Source organism: Triturus cristatus, chromosome 2_1 (assembly GCF_964204655.1).
Source record: "Triturus cristatus chromosome 2_1, aTriCri1.1, whole genome shotgun sequence".
Classification (NCBI taxonomy): Eukaryota; Metazoa; Chordata; class Amphibia; order Caudata; family Salamandridae; genus Triturus; species Triturus cristatus.
Window position 1 is genome coordinate 820,043,907 of NC_140581.1, and position 21,652 is coordinate 820,065,558.

The 21,652-nt window shown below is 50.4% G+C and overlaps 1 protein-coding gene across 1 annotated transcript in view; it reads left to right on the forward strand.

Moving 5' to 3' along the window:
• Positions 1-6,569: 6,569 nt before the first annotated feature.
• Positions 6,570-21,652, forward strand: part of FAM240A (family with sequence similarity 240 member A) — a 112,532-nt gene continuing 97,449 nt past the window's right edge. The window contains exon 1 of the mRNA XM_085632847.1: positions 6,570-6,761. The gene's annotated coding sequence lies outside the window, so the exon portion shown is untranslated. The remainder of the gene's footprint in view (positions 6,762-21,652) is intronic.

Here is a 21,652-nt window from a genome sequence, read left to right on the forward strand (position 1 = left end):
CACAATTTCAAACACAATAGTACATTGAGCTCAATGGGAGTCTTATTTATTTGCAATAGATTACTTTCAGGATTACTTTTCTAACTCCAGGACTGGATCCTAGATTCAGTCCTGGGACAGTTCTTGGAAACAAGTGAGTAAAGTCGACTTAGTTACTGTTGTGATTTTTAGGCAATATTTTGCTATTTTAAAAGTTGACACTTAGAAGAAATTTCATAGAAAACCAGTCAATGATACCTTATGGGAGAAAATTCAAGTTACAGGTATAGTATGTTCTCGTTACTTTTGTAATCGAGTACTGGGCTCCTAGGCTCAGTACTGGGACCTCTATCTAAAACAGGTAAGCAATTACGTTTTCACAGTTGGTACGATTTTTAAAGAATATTTGTAGTTTGCAAAAATCGACAGAAGAAACTTCACAGAAAAGCAGTCAATGATTTCCTATGGAATAAAATTGGGTTAATGTTAAGTACGGTTGTGAGTACTTTTCAGGGTCAGTGCTGGGCACCAAGATCCAGGACTGGGATCTCTCCTAATAGCAGGTGAGTATTTTCATTTTCGTTACTCGGTTGATTTTAGGTGAATATTTTAAGTTTTAGAAACTCCACACTTCGAAGAAATTTCAGAAGAAACCAGTCAATGTTACCCTATGGAGGAAAATTGGGTTATCGGCTTTTGGGTAAGTACTCTACTGGCAGAGTTAAGGTTCTGGGCACAGACTCAGGGGTCTCCCAGGGTCAGGTAAGTACAGTTGTTACACCCTCAGCGGCACAGGGGCAGCCGGGTGCAGAGTGAGTTGGCCCAATGTTATCCTATGGGAGGCAGGGGGGCTTTGGTTGGTGGCTGCTGACTAGCAGACCACCCGGCTGTGGGAGCTGGGCTCCTGGTCACTTGCTCAGGGCAAATGGGGAAGTAGGTAGGAGTAGAGGTTACACTGCCAGGGCCACTCGGGGGGCTGGGTGCAGGGTGCTTTTGAGCCTTTGGGCGCTCAATAGATTTCAATGGGAAAGCTCCAGGATGAACAAGGCTGCAAGCTCGGGGACGAAGATTCTTCAGGTGCCACCACCACTTCGAGAGGTAAGTTGGGTAGTTGGAGGATAGGTAGGTACCCAGGAGTTGGGCACAGGGGGCCACAGGGCGCCGGGGTGCCTTTTGATGTCGGGAAATCTTACCCTCAGTTGATCGCGGTTGGGGGGGTACCTGGTTCTGAGGCTGCAGGCTTCGTCAGGAGCGTCGAGGTGAGTCCTTGGGTGCCGGATTCGGGGTCACCGGGGGGACGTCCTCGGGGTCTTTGTTCACTCCGGCACAGGCCAGACTTGGCGGGTGCAGAGTGTGCAGGGTTCGCGGTTCCGGGCTGATGCCAGGGGTTAGAACTTGCTTTGAGCAGAGCCACTGCTCATGGGAGTCCCAGATGCTCAGAGTCACAAGGTAGCCAGATCCTCCGGGGTTTGTGAGGTTACTGGCCACAAGAGGTGCCGGGATGTAGCAGGAGCAGGTTCGAGGGTCGACAGGCCGGTAGGGCTGGGGCCAAAGCAGTTGGTGTCTTCCTCTTCTTAGCAGCTGCACGGCAGGTCTTCTTTCTTCTTGCTCTTCTTTGCTTTTTCGGAATCTGGAATCTGGAGAAGGAAGATTCAGGGTGCCTCTAAATACTAGATTATGGGGCGTTACAGGTAGGTAAAGGGCAGGGACCAATGGGTTCCTGCCCTGGGGTGGGTACACCCCCTATCCTGCCACTCTCCTGTGGGAGGGGGGCAGTAGCCTAGTCCTGATTGGGCAGGGCCTCCCATCCTCCCATCTTCAAGATGGCGAGCACCCGGAGATGTGCTTCACCTCGCCTCCCCCACCTGAGGGGTGGGGTTGGCAGGCTGGCACATCCCCTGTCCTTATTTGGGGTTTCCGGACAGTCTTCCTGCCAGAGTGGGTGTTAGAACCGGTGGGGGGCAGTTTGCTGGGTACAGCAAGTGGCCTGGAGAAGCTCACAGAGGCGGCATACCTTTGAAGCTTCCCCCTGTCCATCCTGGGGGAGGAGACCTAGCACCTCGCCCAGGATGTGCATTGTTGCAGACCCAGGAGAGCGGGGGCTCTCCACCCAGGGGTCCAGCAACATGTCTGCTGTGTGGCAGCCTAGGCAGCCTCCCAGACCAGATGTGGATTGTAGGTTAGGTTTCAGGGGGCATCTCTAAGATGCCCTCTGTAGTGCTTTGTACATTAAATCCCACACTGGCATCAGTGTTGGTTTAATGTGCTGAGACGTTTGATACCAAACTTCTCAGTCTTCAGTGTTGCAATTATGGTGCTGTGGAGTTTGTGTTTGACGAGCTCTCAGCATCATGTACTCTTAAATGGCAGCACTGCACTTACGTGCCCAGGAATGGACCTGGGTACTGTAGGGGCACAGGGCTCATGCCCCTGTGCCCACACCACTGGCATAGGGCACCCAGCTAGAGCGGTGGCTGATGTATGCCAGGGCAGTGTAGGTTGTGGGCATGGCACACAGAGATGTGTGCCATGTCGACTCTTTGTTTTGTCTTGTACCCAAACACATAGCCTGCAAGGGCATTGTGTTTGTGTTAGGGTACAGGGCCTGTAAGGGTGGCACAATAAGAGCTGCAGCCCTTAGAGGCCTTCCCTTGTCACAAGGCCCTGGGTACCTAGGGTACCATTTACCAGGGGCTGACATGTGGCCAGGGTTTGCCAATTTGGGTTTGAGGTTTTTTGAGAAGGAACATAGGCCCTGGGCACCTGATTGGCAGGAGTCCAGGGCACACTCGGTCAAAGTACATTCAGCAATTCAGCAAAAAGTGGGAGCATACCATGCAAGAAAGATGGCACTTTCTCACACAGCCTGACTTTGTTTTAAAAAAACTTTTTTCAGCGTTCAAATCAGGTTCCAAAATATGTATGTACAAACACATAGAGGTGAATGATGTCTACACCTGGTATAATTATACCACGAAAAGATTTTTTTTCTTGTACTACGTCTATGGGCAGTTATTCCCAGATCGTATCGCACGGTCAGTAATTAAATTACCAATCAAATTACGCTGCTATTTAGGTGCAGTCTCCACATCCACGCTTACAAAATCAGGAAGTTACCTGTTTCTTTCTTCTTTCTTTCGTTCACTTTAAGTTTTTTTATTACTATGTTGTCTGATTATAATGTGTAATCTTTTGTGATTGTTGTACTTTGTAAGATAATTGGTTCTTGAACCACTGTTTGGATTAAATATTGATTGCCCCTGGTTCAGGTGCTTTTGGGCCACCCCTGTGGTTGGTAACACTATATGGGAAAGAGACATGCCAGCATGACCCCCACCAACCGTACTGTGTGCCATGCACAAGGCCTGGCAGTACGCACACTGTTTGCTAGGTGCAAACCCACAGCTGTGCGAGAAAGACCCCCTATAGTGGAATGCTTGCATACACATCAATAGACAAAGTCTGTCCTGGCCCCGATGGAAAGCAGAGAGAATACACACCCTCGAACAGATCCTGCATAACGGAGATCTCAAACCGTTTGAACGGCATAGGGAGGAATTTGGTCTCCCTGCACTATAATCCTGGTGCTACATGCAACTGCAACTGCAACACTGCCTAAGGGGATGTCTGGGCCCACACCCGTGGTCCCTGCTGGCATCACCAGTGGCATCATATCTTCACATCTGGGGGAAACACAAAGGGGTGATATCAGCACTATATAACACGCTCTCATCTTATGTTTTCTCGCAAACCCTATTGGAGCTTTCTATACCAGATGGCTGGCCCGACTGTGAGCCTCCTATGAAGAGGATGAGGGGGCGGATGCCCTGGAAGCCCTGGACAGAGCTACCAGAGAGGCGTGACTGAAGTTCTGCCTTTTCAAGACACTACACAACTGGCACTGGACCCCAATAAAATTGAGTAGAGCAGGCTTACTCACACATGCAAACTGCTGGAGAAGCGCGAACACCCGCTGCGACACAACTCATATTATCTGTGAATGTCCATCGATTCAACCCTCCATTCCCCTCAACTTGCTACATACCCCCTTAGCTATCCTCCTCGACTGATGGAACGCACCTGAGTTGTCGAATCTGCAACGCCGTCTCTTCCACACAGCAATGGCTACAGACAAAATTTGCATCCTCTAACAGTGGAGGTCACCGACAACCCCGTCCCAGAAGGCTTGGCTAATCACCATGATACACACTGCCTCTCATGAACGAGTCATTTACAACTTACAAGACCAGGCAGATCCGTTTTTACAGACATGGGCACCCTTAATACGCATGGGGGACGACGGGGAAACCCTACACCCGGTGATCAAGGTCCCCCCATCTGCCTTACGTCCCCCCATTTCAATAGTCTAAAGTGTTCAGGCTAAAATAAGTTCTGCCGCCCTATACGCCGGCCTGCCCCCGAGATACAGCCAGTTCACCCACATACCCACACCCCCCCTTTTCTTTCTTTACATGCCCGTGCCCCCGTGCACTCAGATTCTCTTCTCTCTGCCCCATCGCCACTCCTCCTGTCGTCCTGTACCTCATCAAGCTAGACATGTCCTTTTCTCTATGCCTCCTGCCCCCTCCCCTTACAACCCTAACTGTAACCAACCCCCTCCTCTCACAACCCCTCCCGCCCCCACGCTACCTCCCCCAGATCCAGATCCGCAGTAAAAGGACTCCCCTTCTCTGCCCTGGTGATAGTGGAGGAGACCTTGGACACTGCCGGACAGAACTGCACATCCCTGCCCTTCTGGTGGCAATAGCTCACACTTATCCTGGCAGTGATATAGGCCTACATAAAAGATAACGAACATGACGGTCATAGCTGCTAGCCACAACTAGCCCCCTCCCCTCGGCAACTACATGCTTCATCACCCAACTTGCTCTTCCACCATATACAAACGTGGACATGTATGGCCCCCTCGCCCAGGCAGGGGCCTCTCACCCCTTATACCCCCCTCCCACCTCCCACCTCTCACAGATAACTACAATGTACCCCTCATCCATGTTCTCAATGTATATGATTATTGTACATGTCTGAAGGATGATGGCTACCCACACTGTGAGACCTTGTTATTTTCAATCTTTTCAATAAAGAATTGCAACAAAAAAAGAAAGAAGCATTAAAAATACAGTTGACATATCACTGGGTCACATCACTAATGTGGCCTATATAAGCTGTCACATTGGTTCCAAATTTCAGCACAAATTCTATGAGTCATTTATTAAGCTTTACATTGAAATGCTCTGATTTCGTAAAAACATGCTGCTGGATTCACATTTCCTCTAGCATCTAATTTCTTTAATACAATTGAATAGTATGTGAGTGCGTACTACAAGCAATTACATTGCACTCCTAACAGGTACCCCATGTAGGGTAGGAATTCGCCCTCTTTCACCTGGTAGGCTGCACCTGAAGTTGACTATGAAGTCCTTACTTCACTCTCCTACTGCACCACTGTTGATTATCTATTATCCCACACAAGGGTTTCACTGAACACCTGGTTTTAGCAAGCTAATGCCAGTGACCAGCAGCTGTGTTGCCACCGTTCCAAGAGAAATATTCCAACTTTTTGTTGCTGTCTTAAGAGTCTGCAAATGTCTTGGTGTGATACCAAAAAGGACTTTAAACAAAATTGTATGTATTCATTTGCAACATGACTCTTCTGTCTTTGTTTACTTAAAGATGTAGTCACGAGTCGTTAACGCAGCTGGAAAAGACATTTACAAGTGCTTTCTATTTATTTTTGCTGTTTGAAAAATTTACAAATATGGGTAATAATTGCATCATTAGGTGATTTTTCATTATTTTTGTACCGGCTGGGGCACAAAAATAGCAGTGGTGCCACTAGAAAACCGGTTAGGTGGCAACTAGCACCCTCACTTTGAAAATTGTTCCAATAACAGTGTGTCCAAGGTAGTAAAATACCCCTGCTCCGGCTCGTCAACTATTGAAACCACCCATCAGCCCAAAACGGTGGCAGAGGCAAGGCTCAATTCATATGATAGATGTGACAATAATGTTGCAGCCTAGTGAATGCGTGAACAGTAACACGAGTGCAGCCACAATTTAACCTTTGCAGTGCCACAGGTGCATGTATGCTATATATGTGCAAATACACTGTGCATTAATGCTGTTATTAAATCATTCCTCTTTAAGTTCCTGCTGCCGGCACACATTACTTTCACAGACTATTTCTGCCGCCATTGTCCTGTGCGGAGGAGCACTTGGCGGTGTGTCATTATCAAGCATGCACCCTGGATTAGCAGCTCCAAACAACAACATATTTCCAGCATTCACCCTGTAACCCAAGCCCCGTGTGTGATTTGACACACCATTCCGGGCCCATTCCAGCGCGGGTTCACAGAGCGGGGCCTTGGCGCTGCGTGCGAGGGGTATCAAGCCAGGTTTATGTGTAATCGAAAGAATACCTTCTGTGCGTGCCAAGTCATGGCGTCTCCGCCACCTGCTCCAACGTGGGAACGCCGCCCGCTGGGACGGCCTATCGGCGTCACCCGGACAGTATGCTGCAAAGTTCCTGGAATGAGATTGGTTTTAACCAGTTGCTAATTCCGTTCGATTGACCTGATACGATGAAGGATTTACGTTAGCTCAAGGCCGATAAAAAAGGAGCGGGAGGCGTAATGTCGGCATATCTCTGTCACCCCGTGTCGCGCCCTCACAAATCCGCAGGGCAGAGGTGTGCCAGGGGCGGCTGAACCTGGAAGAGGTCCCACGCGACTTTGGTGTCAAGGCGGGAACCGGGCAGGACCAAGGTAAGATTTGAAGGTGTACCACACAAAAGCTATGACGTTTTTGATATATTCCACCGTTTTATATATGCGTTCATAGTGATGCTTTCTTTCGCAAGGACCAAGATATTGCGGGCTCCAAGTGCACTGAAGAGCAGATAATAACAAAGTATCAATGCGATATTTTACAGGGTGTAAAAAGTAAAACACCACCAGATTACAGATAGCATAACGACATTTTTCAGGTAAATTTGGAGGAGGATGGATACCTTTGACCCTAAGTTTCAGTCTCCTGGCTTTATTTGCAAATGGAATACCTCAAGTGCTAAGGATAAATTGTCATAAATAACCCCAATGTCCACCATTTACAAAAAAAAGGGCTTTCAAAAAGTCGGAAATTTACGCAGATAAGTGTACTCCTGCGTTTGGAGGTTTCCAATTTAAAACCACTTCAAAAAGAATCCCAGGAGTGCGCTTTAGGTCTATGACACTTGTCTATGTCTAGGAATATTCCAATGTGCATACATTTACTTAGGCGGCCACTTATTCATTCAGCTAGTAATATGCATTTTCACACCTTAAATGCTCACATTCACTACCTCTGCTCCAGAATGTAACATTGCAGAAAAAAATTGTGATGTTGAATCGTGATAAAGATAATAGTAATTTACTCCAACAGCAACGTTCTTGTCAGAGAACAGCAGGGGTATTTGGGTGTAAACACACAAGTCATTTTTCTCAAAGCCCTAGAATAAGAGGAACATTAAAAACACAACTGATGGTGACAGAAAAAGTGCAGGTAACAAAAAATATTGTATATGGTTTGGAAATTTAAAGTGTAGAAATGGAAACAAAAACCTAAATCTTAATGGGACATTATTTGCAGAAAACAGTAGAAGTTGCTAAGTAGCAGGGTATTTCATACCATCACATGTTCAAAACTTTTCAGCAGAAAACAGACGTTATTGATGCGCACATAATTAACTTTTAAGATCATGAACACTTTTTACACTCTTTAGCAGTGATGGTAAAACAATAGTGAGGGGCTCATCTAATAAGTGTAGCTGAATCTTTTCATAGCCTCATTGCTGTCCCAAAATGATGCATAGAGTTATGAGGACAGTGAGTAAACTGAGGGAATAACACATGCATTCCAGATACCCATGCCAGATTAATCAAGACCCTTTGTGCATACTGGTTTAGGATCTCGATGCATTCATCTATTAACTAAATGTGAAAACATCATTGTGACAGCAAAAACCCAAGGGTGGATGGTTAAAGGAAAGACACAATTCTTGAAGAAGCCAAGTTGGGATTGCTTCGATCGACTGCTAAAATTGGTATATTAAATTTATTTCAATCGGTTTCGCAGCACAGTCCATGCCAAAAACGACCTAATACGAAGAACTCCTGGTCCATTTTTACCCGTCCACTTAGCCACTACCAGCACCAACAACAAACCTCCACTCCTCGCGATATAGCAGATCGCACTCAAGGCAGTAGCTTCATCACAAATATTCGCTCTACACATGCATATATGTAATATGTCTTGCTTAAAACTGGCATATCAATTCATTCACATAGGAATGAGTCAATCAATCAATCAATAATTACTTCATTTGATTGTATTTGACAATCATAAAGTACAATAAAACAATCACACAAAAGTAGTAAAATCAGCAAATAATGTCATTAAGTAAATACATTCCATTTCAATGTCAAGCATAAGCATAATACACTGCTATTAAAAATCTCCCCACATACCAGTAGACAGGAGAATTTTCTAAAAATTGTAAATATAGAAAGGGCAGGTCTCGCTTGTTTAAAATTCAAATGTGCAAATATAGGGCGTATATACTTTTTACGCAAATTGGCCCATTTAGGGCAAATTAGTCAAATGTGTAAAGTGTCTAGTGCAGAAGACTCATCACAAGAACATACAGGAAGATTTTGTTGCCTGTGCCATCCTACCACAAGCTGCGGAGACATATTCAGTTAAAAGTCTTATATGGTTCACTGGCATGTCCAGTGTTAGATAAAGTTCCATTCTTTCACTACTTTGACCATTGTATGATGTATGCAGCAGCGTTTACGCTGTGAGTCTTGCAGTCTAAATTCTTGAGTATGCTCTAAAAATACCTTCTTAACTTCTGCAGTGACTGGTTTAGATATATTCTCAAGTGAGTTAAATACATGCAGTAACCCCAAATTAGACAGGGTCGTTTTTATATACCTCAGCCATGGTATACAATAACTAAAGTTCAAGTTCAAACAATCTCTTACTGTTAGTCTATTAAAATCCAATTCTTTTTTAGTGCATATAGAGCACCATAGTAATATCAGGTGCAAACGTATATTGTCAGCTATGTGACTTATGCATTGGTTCATAGCAGCTGGATATGACTGTCGGCACAATGATAATTGATGACGGTAATTGTAACTGTGTAACGCAATAAAACTTGTTTTTGCAAAAAAAAATATTGTCAGCTATGTGACCTGCCCCTATCTCTTCATGAACTATTTCTGACGGGACATTCTGTGGGATGCTTAACAGTTTCCTTAGGTATTTATTTTCTGCTGTTTGTATTAATATTAATATTTAGGATGTTTAGGAACTCGGTGTATTAATCTATTAATTAATTGTGAAAACATCATTGTGACAGGAAAAATCCTAAGGGTGAATGGTTACAGGAAAGACACAATTCTTGTAAAATCCAAGTTGGGATTGCTTCGATCGACTGCTAAAATTGGTATAATAAATTTATTTCAATCGGTTTCATAGCACAGTCCATGCCAAAAACTACCTAATACGAAGAACTCCTGATCCATTTTTACCCGTCCACCTAGCCACGACCAGCAACACGCGATATAGCAGATCGCACTCAAGGCAGTAGCTTCATCACAAATATTTGTTCTACACATGCATACATGTATTATGTCTTGCTAAAAACTGATATATAAATTCATTCACATAGAAATGAGTCAGTCATGATGGAGACTAATCCATCTTTCAGAATTTCCTGGTTCACAATTGAACAAAGCCCTTTCTTATGATCAGATCAGCTAAAATCTGTACAATCATCTGCTGTAGCATCATCAATTGTTGAACAACCTCTGAAATGTCACAAAACAAAGTTTTTTTTGTTCTTTTTCCAACCCTGGATAATTTTTTGAATTTATTTTTGCTTTTCATTTTTTTATATTTGGTAAACTATTACACAATTGCTTGAAAATTCATTCATTTATGTTGTACATTGATTTTCCTGGGTGTTTAAAGCAGCACATAGGAAATATGGAGCACTGGGGAGCAGCCACTCTAATTGCGCTTTCGTTAAGGGGTCCAAGACACTTCTGGGGCCATCTTATGTAAAATTTGCACTAATACTACAAACAGAGCAAATGTGTTGTTATCATTTTTGCAACTTGTGTTATGCAGAATGGAGAACTAGAATTTTGTTCATAAGGGCTTCTCCTCTCATTGCTAAAACGAAGCAAACATATTTTGAATCCAATGCAGAAAGCAATGATGCACCCAATGCATAAACTTTTTTTGAGTGCATTTGAGTTTTAAAATGAAATCCTGGTCCAAGAATAACCTTTGTTAAACAAGCACTTGCAAAGCCAATATGCCTGGGTTTAATGTGTTAAAACATGTAGCAATATTAAAATAGATGTAGACATATAGGAGGTAGTAAATAGGGGTGATCAGAGAGGGCTATACTTGTAAAGTAGTCACTCATGCGTTTCAACGCAACCACTCGAATGGAGATAGAAGGATACCCCCAAAATTCAGTTGTCTTAGGTGACAGATGAATACTGCACAGGGCTAAGCTAAGACGTGCTTGACAAAGTCTCATCCCAACGGCTGAAAGAAGCTGCTGAATAAAGCTTATGGATGAAGGGGGGGGGCAAGTCCACTCTATGTATATTGTCAGCAATAGCTATGTTTAACAGCTGCACTATCATAAGCCAAACTAAAATTAGAGCAATAGAGTGTAGCAGAGTACCAACCAAGGAAGGCACATCCTTTACGAGTTCCCATCTAAGGCCTGATAATTGGGCCGGAGTATCCTCCCGTACCAGTGTCTAACTTAAGCAGATGTGGTAAACATTGGTGACTCTGACTCCCTGTTTAGAGATGATGTACTTTGAAGGCCGATGGGTGTCAAGAGGATAACCAACTCCCCCATCAGAGCATTCTGCTACGGCTACCTGGAGGTCTTGAGATGTGGGGCTGGCAGTGTATCCTGGATACATCTTTGGCCACAACATAAACAATGAATTGGGTCCCAGTCCCTGATCATGAACGGAGCTGTATGGTGCGTTTGATCAAGAGCTGGGCAGCAGTGATTGGTTGTGCGATGTTTTGTGCTTTCCCCTGAAGAGGTAGCCATATCAGGTTTGCAGTTCTTGGACCCATCTAGGTAGACATGGCCCTACAGGTACCACTGAGAACACAGTACTTTAGCTAAAAAGTACATGGATTATACATTGAAAGATGTGTTGCTGTGTGACCAAATCCCTGAAGTTGTCATGTTTTCTGGGGAAACCATTACAAAGAGACTAACTGTACTCGGAGGGCATGACAATATGTCATCCCCATTCAGGGAGGCCTTTGGGAGAACTTTTTCAATAATGTTTGCTTGCACTAGAACAGAGGCTCTTACTGCTTGACTGTTAGTGAAATATAATTTCTTTGGAAGTGATTGCTCTACATTGTTGGCAAAATTCTTACAATGGCTGAACTGGGCACCACAGGGTGATACATGTTCTAGAAATGGAGCTGTGGTCAATTGGAGCCAACAATTGTGAGGTAAGAAGGTAAGAAGGGAGAAAGTGAAGAGGGGCATGCTGTTTTGGAATTATGCTTGGAAGCAGTATCACTTGATGGAGGTTGGAAATTTAGAAGAACCAACTGGATGTGACTGCCAGCAAAAAGATAAAAACTACTGAAGGGAAATGAATGGCTCATGGAGATGCCACGGAGCGTAGACCACTGGTGGTGAGGCACAGCCAGCTGGCAATGGGGAAAGTTAGGTCAACGAGGTGGAAGAGATGCATCATTGAAACCCTTGGAAGATCTGCATAAAAGGGGTGGAACTACTAAAGCAGGTAGAGATTCCTTTTGAGCTGCAGGTCACATGCCCCCTAACTTCTTGTTCTGAAGACAAAGAGGAGCAGCCCTTCTTGAGAAACTTCAGCCACCTCCACTACAGTTACTAAGTATTACAGCCATGTGTACCCCTTTTCGCTCATCTTCCCTCTCCCTGCGAATGCCAACCTTTCCACTTTGGTAACCCTGTGCACTGAACTGGGCCTGCCCGTGCTTCTCTTCTGTTCTTGCTTTCACCCTGTCTTTCATCCCCTCTTGTATCATGCCTCCTGCAACGGCCCACTGGGAGGGCACAACACCTGCCTCCCTCTAGCCCCCCCTTTCATTCTAGATATTTTTCCTTTTATCTGTATGAAGTGAAATATTTGGTGTCCGTCCCTACTATCATTTTGCCCCCCCTTGTTCCTCCTCCTCTCTGGTTGTCCCTCTGCTCTCCTGTCTTCATCTTAATCTCCCCAGACAATCACAGACAGTCACAATACCTACCTGAAGCCCGAGGAACCTGGAGGCATATTTACAAGCTCCTATCGCCACAGGAACGTCACTTTTAACGATGTTCCTCTGGCGATAGGGGCTTCGCCTTATTTACAAGGTGACGGTAAGCAGCTTAACATGGCTTAACGCCGCATTGTACATAAGGTACCTGTTGGACCCGGCCTCGTGGCGTGGTCCTTAACCCCCTGGATTGTGCCCGTTCCCCGCCCCGGCCGTCACGGGCCACCCGTCTGAACTGCACCAAGGCCCTTCACCCGGAGCTGCACGTGGTCGCATACTCCTCGTGGCTCCGCCATCTTGTTGGCATCCACGTCACACCGTGCACCAGCCGGCGCGACCCCGCTCAACCCGGCCTCGACCCCAGCGAAGCCCCGATATCGAGGCACCACGAACTAGCCAGGGGGTGCCGCAGGAACCATTCATCGCCCCCGGCGGAGGACAGTATCGATGGGACCCCCAACTGTCCTCCCCTCTCGAGGTGTGATCGCCCTGCAACTCCCATGGGCCTGGCGCCTCTCCTGCTGGGCGTCTGGCCACCTCCAACCGGCCACTCCGCCCCCTCGGGCGCATAGGTCCGGACATCAAAGGGCTCCAGACCTATATCTGGGGCGACCCCACCACAGCTCGGCAGTTGTATCCCGGAGTCGAGAGCCCTGCTGATTGAATCGCGGCGGACCCTACGGAGAAGAACTCTTGTCGGAACCATCACGAGCCCTGCTGACTGCGTCGCGGCTCCTTCTTGTGAACCCTTTCTGAACCACCTGGAACATCGGAGCCCTGCTGACGCTGTCGCGGCCCAACCTCACTGAAACCTTCCTCGGAGCCCTGCTGACGACGTCGCGGCTCGAGCTGAGCAGAAACCATCTTGAGAGCCCTGCTGATTGAATCGCGGCTCTCCACGAACTGTACGCCAGAGCCCTGCTGACGCCGTCGCGGCTCGACCCATCCGAGATCCGGAGGTCCTCCAGCTTGAGGATAAGAACTGGGCCCCAGGTACCCTCGTACCGCACTCCTGCCAAAGACTGTCCCGCTACCCCTACCCTTCCAAAGAGACACTGAGACTTTTGGTGGATCCCTCGATCCCTTCGTGTAAATATTGACCTCGTATCCTTTTTATTGCTGATAAAGAATTGCTTGTCACCAGACAACCTCCTTGAGTCCTGTGTGGTGGTGTTACTGTGCTAGTACGTGATAGGAGAAGGATCTCTCAGGAGACTTCTCGGCAGCGCTCGGCTACTTCATGCAGTGAGAGGGCCCCCCCTTGGTGGTCTCACCGACTCCTCGGGGTCCGCCTTCCAACATTTGGTGGCCAGCGACGGGATCCGAGCCGAACGCAGTACGTACCAGCCAGTACCCACTAGCTACCCATCCAAACGAATAGCATCATGAGCAGCCAGGAAAACAACGTGACAATGGAGTTCCAGCCCGAACGGCTGGAAGAATATACGCACAAAGAATTAAAACAGTTCTGCAAAGACAAAGGCATTGCAACCACCAGCCTAGGTACCAAAGAAGAGATGCAGAAAGCTCTGAGGGCATGGTTGGAGGCCGGGGCAGGCCCCTCCCAGGAAGAAGGGCCCTTGCCCCTGACGGAGACCACAGCAACCGCACTGACTCCGGCAACCGGAGGAAGAAAGAGCCTAGAAACCGGCCTCTCCGAAGAAGAAATACGAGAGCGGGAAAAGGTCCGGAGCCACGAGCTAGAGCTCGCCCGACTGCGGCTGGACGGCGAACTCCAGCTGGCAGAAAAGAAACTGGCCCTCGAGCAGCTACGCCTTCAAGAAGAGATAGAAGAGAAGAGACGACACCGGGAGTTGGAGGAAAAGAAACTAACTCTTGAGCACGAGCGCAGTATCAAGGAGCTCGAGATCAAGGCCAAGAACGGAGGGACCGACACCCCCAGTACTAGAGACACTCTACCGCCTTCCGAGGCCAAGGTACATATCCCGAAAGAGGTCGTCAAGGAGTATTACAAGAATGACGACATCCAACAATGGTTTAAGGCCTACGAGGTGGCCATGACCTCCCATCGGGTGCCCCGAAAAGACTGGGGCGCAGGCCTGTGGGGGCGATTCCTGAGTGAAGGGCGGGACACGCTGCTCCAGCTACCGGAGGAGGTGATGACCTCCTACGATCACATGAAGGAGGCCCTGCTCACCCGCTACGGGCTAACAGCGGAAATGTACCGCCAGCGGTTCAGAGACTGCAAGAAAATCCCGGGTACCACATGGGTGGAATATGTGGACTTTTTCAGTCGGGCCCTAGAAGGGTGGATCAAAGGAAGCAAAGTAACCACCTACGGGCAGCTGGTCGACCTCATCGTGTGGGAACATCTTTCCAACAATTGCTTCGTGGAACTGAGACAGCACCTCCTCGACAGCAAAATGACCGACCCGCGAAAACTTGCCGTCGAGGCCGATCGATGGGTCAACTCCCGGGTCCCCCGGAGCTCAATAGGGGAGTACCAGAGGAACCCCAACGGACCCCCACGCCAGCGCGGTGGGGGGGGAGGGCCGAACAGGAACCGAGACCCTCCCGCCGGGGCCCCCAGGAGCCCCCCTCGAGGGCCACCGCAGCCACATCTCTCCCCGAGCCTAGCTCGAAGGGTGGGCCCGGCCCGACCCGGACCACGGCCACCAGTGACCTGCTATGGCTGCCAACAAACCGGACACTTTGCCAGCGATCCGGCCTGCCCTCTGAACCGAAGAAACGGGGCCGGCGGGCCCCCGCCCCGGCAGCTGATAGCCGCCGCCTTGGGGGGAGGAGAAGAGGAAGAGGAGGCCCTCGACCGAGAGAACACTGAGTGGGAGCCGGCAGCCATGTCCCTGGTCTGCCTGGGTAGCCGAGAGATGGTACCCTGCACCCCCATCCCAACCAACACCCAGAAGTACCGGCAGCAGGTCACGGTCAACGGACAACGGGCCGAAGCCCTTCGCGACACAGGCGCCAGTATCACCGCTGTCCGCTGCCACCTGGTGACCCCTGAACAGATTCTACCGAATGTGCTGTGCCCCGTACGGACGGCCGACAACAGTGAAAGCCTATGCCAGATGGTCCTGGTCCCCTTCGAGTGGGGAGGGGTGACGGGCCTGCTGAAGGTGACAGTGCACGACGACGCCCCGGTCGACTGCCTCCTGGGGAACGACTTGGAAAGTTCCCCCTGGGCTCAAGTAGAGCGACGAGAGCACCTCCGAATGTTGGGACTGGCTGATTGGGCCTGCGCCATCACCCGGTCCATGACCGCCCAGGCCCCCCGCTCATCCTCGACCTCCGGGACCGCCCAACCCGAGGGGCTCACACCCCCTCCCACCAGCAGCGAGGAGGAGGCGGACACCGACCCTGGGCCCAGCGAATCCTCCCCCGAAGAGATGGCTTCTCCGAGCGCCCTACCAGAGCTGACGCAATGGCAACACGAAGGGGGCCCCACCCGAGAGCAGTTCCAGCAAGAGCAACAGTCCTGTCCCTCTCTCGAAGGGGTCCGACAACAGGCGACCGCGCAAGCCAACGGTGACCAGACCGGCACCCACTGGATCTACTGGGCCGAGGGCCTGTTGTACAGTGAACAGAAAGTAGCAGAACTCGGGGCCAGCCGCGTGTTGGTGGTCCCCCTCCGCTTCCGGGAGTTCCTTCTCAACCTGGCCCATGATGTGCCCCTCGCCGGACACTTGGGGCAAGACAAAACGTACAGTCGTCTGGTGACCCACTTCTACTGGCCCCGGATGCGGAGAGATGTGGACAACCACTGCCGGTCCTGCCAGACCTGCCAAGCCAGCGGAAAGATGGGGGGTCGGGTCAAGGCCCCCCTCCAGCCCTTTCCTGCCGTCAGCACCCCGTTCGAACGGGTCGGAATCGATATTGTGGGACCCCTGGACCCCCAAACCGCCCTGGGCCACCGCTTCATCCTGGTCCTCGTGGACCACGCCACCAGGTACCCGGAGGCGGTCCCGCTAAGAACTATAACGGCCCCTGTGGTAGGCCGGGCCTTGATGGGGATCTTCTCCCGAGTGGGATTCCCCAGCGAAGTGGTGAGCGACCGCGGCACGAACTTTATCTCCAGGTACATGCGGTCCCTGTGGCAACAGTGCGGGGTCACATACAAGTTCACGACCCCCTATCACCCTCAGGGGAACGGACTGGTTGAGCGGTTCAACCGAACATTAAAAGGGATGATCCAGGGCCTGGAAGAACCCCTCAGGCGGAAATGGGATGTCCTGCTGCCCTGCCTCCTGTTTGCCTATCGGGAGGTCCCGCAGAAGTCCCTGGGGTTCAGCCCGTTTGAACTATTGTATGGACACCCGGTCCGCGGACCGCTCAGCCTGGTCAAGGAGGGCTGGGAGATGAAGCCCCGAGGCGCCCCTCCTGACGTCTACCGATACCTCCTGACCCTCCGAAACCAGGCCCGCAAGTTCCGAGCCATGGCCGAAGCCAACCTCGAGGCCAGCCAGGAGGACATGAAGCGGTGGTACGATCGCAACACCTCTACTGTAGAATTCGAGCCACGTCAGAAAGTATGGGTCATGGCCCCGGTCGAACCCGGCGCCCTCCAGGACAAGTGGACCGGGCCCTTCAAGGTGGTGGAGAAGAAAAGTCCCGTCACCTACCTGGTCGATCTGGAGTCCCCCCGGAACCCCCTCCGGGTCCTACATGCTAACAGGCTAAAACCCCACTTCGCCCGGACCGAACTGAGCCTGCTGCTGGCGACCGACGAGGGGGGCGAGGACGACTCCGAGCCCTTGCCCGACCTCTTGCAATCCGACATTCACGATGGATCGATCGAAGGGGTCCAACTCGCCTCGTCCCTGACCCCGTAACAGCGCAACGACTGCCAGCAATTACTGCGGGACTACGCAGCCCTCTTCTCTCTCACCCCGGGGGTGACCCACTGGTGCGTCCACGACGTCGACACCGGGGAGAGCCCCCCCATACGACACAGAGCCTACCGGGTGCCTGACCGAGTGCGGGCCTGCATCCAGGCCGAAGTAGCGAAGATGCTGGCCCTGGGGGTCATCGAGCCTTCCGACAGCCCGTGGGCCAGCCCTGTCGTCCTGGTGCCCAAGGCCGCAGCTCCCGGTCACCCCCCGGAGTTGCGATTCTGCGTGGACTACCGAGCCCTGAATGCAGTAACCAAGACAGACGCACACCCGATACCCCGGGCCGACGAACTCATCGACCGCCTAGGGGCCGCTCGCTACTTGAGCACGCTGGACCTCACCGCCGGGTACTGGCAAATCCAGCTCACCCCCGGCGCCCAAGAAAGATCCGCCTTTTCGACTCCGGATGGGCATTACCACTTTCGGGTGATGCCCTTCGGAATGAAGAACGCCCCGGCCACCTTCCAAAGACTGGTGAACAAGGTTTTGGCCGGGCTTGAGGCCTTCAGCGCGGCCTACTTAGATGACATTGCCGTGTACAGCAACCACTGGGCCGAGCACCTCCTCCACCTGAAGGCCGTCCTGGCCGCCCTCCAGCAGGCCGGGCTCACAATCAAGGCCAGCAAATGTCAAATCGGCCACGGATCCATGACCTACCTGGGCCATCAAGTGGGGAGCGGGCAGGTGGCCCCCCTCCAAGCGAAGATAGATGCCATCCAGACCTGGGAACCCCCCACTACCCAGACCGCTGTCCGGGGCTTCCTGGGCCTCACCGGATACTACCGGCGGTTTATCCGGGACTATGGGAGCATTGTTGGCCCCCTCACAGAGTTAACGTCCAAAAAGCAGCCCAAGAAGGTACACTGGACACCCCGCTGCCAAACAGCCTTCGACACCCTAAAAACAGCCATGTGTACTGCTCCGGTGCTGCAGGCCCCGGACTACCAGAAGGAGTTCGTGGTACAGACGGACGCCTCCGAGTATGGGATCGGGGCCGTCCTATCCCAAGCCGACGAAAAGGGGCTCGACCGACCAGTGGCCTTCATCAGCCGACGACTACTGCCCCGAGAGCAACGCTGGAGCACTATTGAGCGCGAGGCCTTCGCTGTGGTGTGGGCCCTCAAGAAGCTCCGGCCCTACCTCTTTGGCGCCCACTTCCGGGTCCAGACCGACCACCGGCCCTTGCAATGGTTAATGCGAATGCGGGGCGAGAACCCCAAGCTGCTGCGATGGTCCATCTCGCTACAAGGGATGGACTTTGACGTCGAACATCGGCCCGGCAATGACCACGCCAACGCCGACGGCCTGTCCCGCTTCTTCCGCCTTGACGAGGAGAATCCCCAAGGAGATGGGTGACTCTCCATGCCTTCGGCTGGGGGGGACGCCTGTTGGACCCGGCCTCGTGGCGTGGTCCTTAACCCCCTGGATTGTGCCCGTTCCCCGCCCCGGCCGTCACGGGCCACCCGTCTGAACTGCACCAAGGCCCTTCACCCGGAGCTGCACGTGGTCGCATACTCCTCGTGGCTCCGCCATCTTGTTGGCATCCACGTCACACCGTGCACCAGCCGGCGCGACCCCGCTCAACCCGGCCTCGACCCCAGCGAAGCCCCGACATCGAGGCACCACGAACTAGCCAGGTGGTGCCGCAGGAACCATTCATCGCCCCCGGCGGAGGACAGTATCGATGGGACCCCCAACTGTCCTCCCCTCTCGAGGTGTGATCGCCCTGCAACTCCCATGGGCCTGGCGCCTCTCCTGCTGGGCGTCTGGCCACCTCCACCCGGCCACTCCGCCCCCTCGGGCGCATAGGTCCGGACATCAAAGGGCTCCAGACCTATATCTGGGGCGACCCCACCACAGCTCGGCAGTTGTATCCCGGAGTCGAGAGCCCTGCTGATTGAATCGCGGCGGACCCTACGGAGAAGAACTCTTGTCGGAACCATCACGAGCCCTGCTGACTGCGTCGCGGCTCCTTCTTGTGAACCCTTTCTGAACCACCTGGAACATCGGAGCCCTGCTGACGCTGTCGCGGCCCAACCTCGCTGAAACCTTCCTCGGAGCCCTGCTGACGACGTCGCGGCTCGAGCTGAGCAGAAACCATCTTGAGAGCCCTGCTGATTGAATCGCGGCTCTCCACGAACTGTACGCCAGAGCCCTGCTGACGCCGTCGCGGCTCGACCCATCCGAGATCCGGAGATCCTCCAGCTTGAGGATAAGAACTGGGCCCCAGGTACCCTCGTACCGCACTCCTGCCAAAGACTGTCCCGCTACCCCTACCCTTCCAAAGAGACACTGAGACTTTTGGTGGATCCCTCGATCCCTTCGTGTAAATATTGACCTCGTAACCTTTTTATTGCTGATAAAGAATTGCTTGTCACCAGACAACCTCCTTGAGTCCTGTGTGGTGGTGTTACTGTGCTAGTACGTGATAGGAGAAGGATCTCTCAGGAGACTTCTCGGCAGCGCTCGGCTACTTCGTGCAGTGAGAGGGCCCCCCCCTTGGTGGTCTCACCGACTCCTCGGGGTCCGCCTTCCAACAGTACCCTTTCACGCTATACTTAGTGTGTAAGGGGTGGGCAACAAGTGTTGCGGTGGGTGTTTGACTGCAACACCCGTTGCTTTTGACGATGTCCCCTATTTACAAGGGTGACGTAAATTGGAGGTGGTGCCGAAATTAAGACCAGGGAAAACCTGGTCTTAACTTGGCGAAATGAGGAGAAATGCTTTATTTCTCCTCGTTTTTGCTGTTTCTATGTGTGCTGCATTGTGCAGTACACTCAGAAACAGCAAAACGCCATGAAGGATTGTTTATGTGCAGAAAGGTGTCCCTTCCTGCATATAAACAAGCATTACAAAAATGACTATTTGCAACTTCTATGTGTGCTGCACAATGCAGCACACATAGAAGTCTCAAATCACCATTTGTGATTGTTTATGGGCAGGAAGGGACATAAACAATCATTTCCTCAACGCAGGCACTCTTGCACTATGGTGCAAGGGTGCCTGCGTTGGCGCTAGGCTGCCTAATTCTGTGCCAGCGCTAGGGAAAACGCAGGAATATGCAGTATCTTTGTAAATACGGCTTATCTCTGCGTTTTCGGAATGGCGGAGCATGGCGTTAGCATTTTGTGATTAACGCCATGCTCCGCCATTCCCTTGTAAATATGCCCCCTGGTTTCCTCAGCAAGGTGTACAATTATTCCTACCTAATGTAATGGATGGTGGGCTCTCCAGGTAGTCCTACCTGTATTCCATCTCAAAGGAGAAAACATGGCTCCCTTTAGCAGACTACTAATTCTTTGTAGCATGTGCGCTTTTCCAATGTGACCCTGGAACCGGCGAATAGGGCCAACAACGCCTCCGTGCCTGCTGTCAGTATGCACAAATATGTCAATTTTGAATTGGCCGAGTAGCGGTCATAATGTTGGTTACTTTACTACTTTCTCATGTCATGCAGCGTACTTGAATACAAATAAATTAAGCTGTAACCTGTTTTTGCTCTCTTTTGATTTCTCCATATTTGTAAATAGCGCAGACTGATTTTGTATTATTATGCTGCTTACATAATTAGAAATGGAACAACGCGATTTTTACCACACACTCAGTCACAATTTGCACCTTTGAAATTTGGCAAAGCATATATTTGCTCGAGTACATGTCCTGTTATTTAGACTGAGAAGCAAGTGTGAAATCGCGTGGTGCAAAACTTGCTGAAAATCCGGTTGCTTTAGTCCCTGTTACACACACGATCTAACACAAAACTCATATTTTGCTTCATTTAAATGCACTGGTATAAAAGTTTACATAACATTGGTCATTCGGTAGCTCGCAAGGCCTGGTGCTGGATCACCAAGAATGCCCTGCCATCGGTTCACACCGACGTTTTAGCAGTTCTTGCTCATTTTCTCAGGTCTCTTCCCTGAATCATGTGTTGTGTGTTTTGTTATTACCTCAAGAAGAAATAAGACAGAAGAGGATTTTTTTCAGGGGTGCTGTTTGACTTTTTGCCATTATTCGTCACATGTACCACCACATCTTTTAGGGACGGCACAGGTGTATTGCCAGGGAGACTTTGGTTTGTATAGTTCCAATTCCTTAATCTTACCCCACGTCACACATTTGACAAATATTGGTTACTTCTTCAATTCCATCCAGTCTCTATTTCAGCACCAAAAACTTCTTTAGTTAAAGAACTATAGGTGCACTGACCATTCATTCTCGCCTACCGATTCCTTTTGTGCAAATTTAGAAACTGTGCCAGCCACATTTTCCGAAGCAATTCTAGAGATATACTCAGGACAATAAAAATGTGTAATTAAAATTAAGGGGCAGACTACAGCCAAGTTTCTGTCCCGTCGAGGTTTAATAGAAGTGCGGGCAATCTATTGCGACTCTTTTAGGATTTTTGAAACCGCATGCTGTGCATCTGCTGGTCA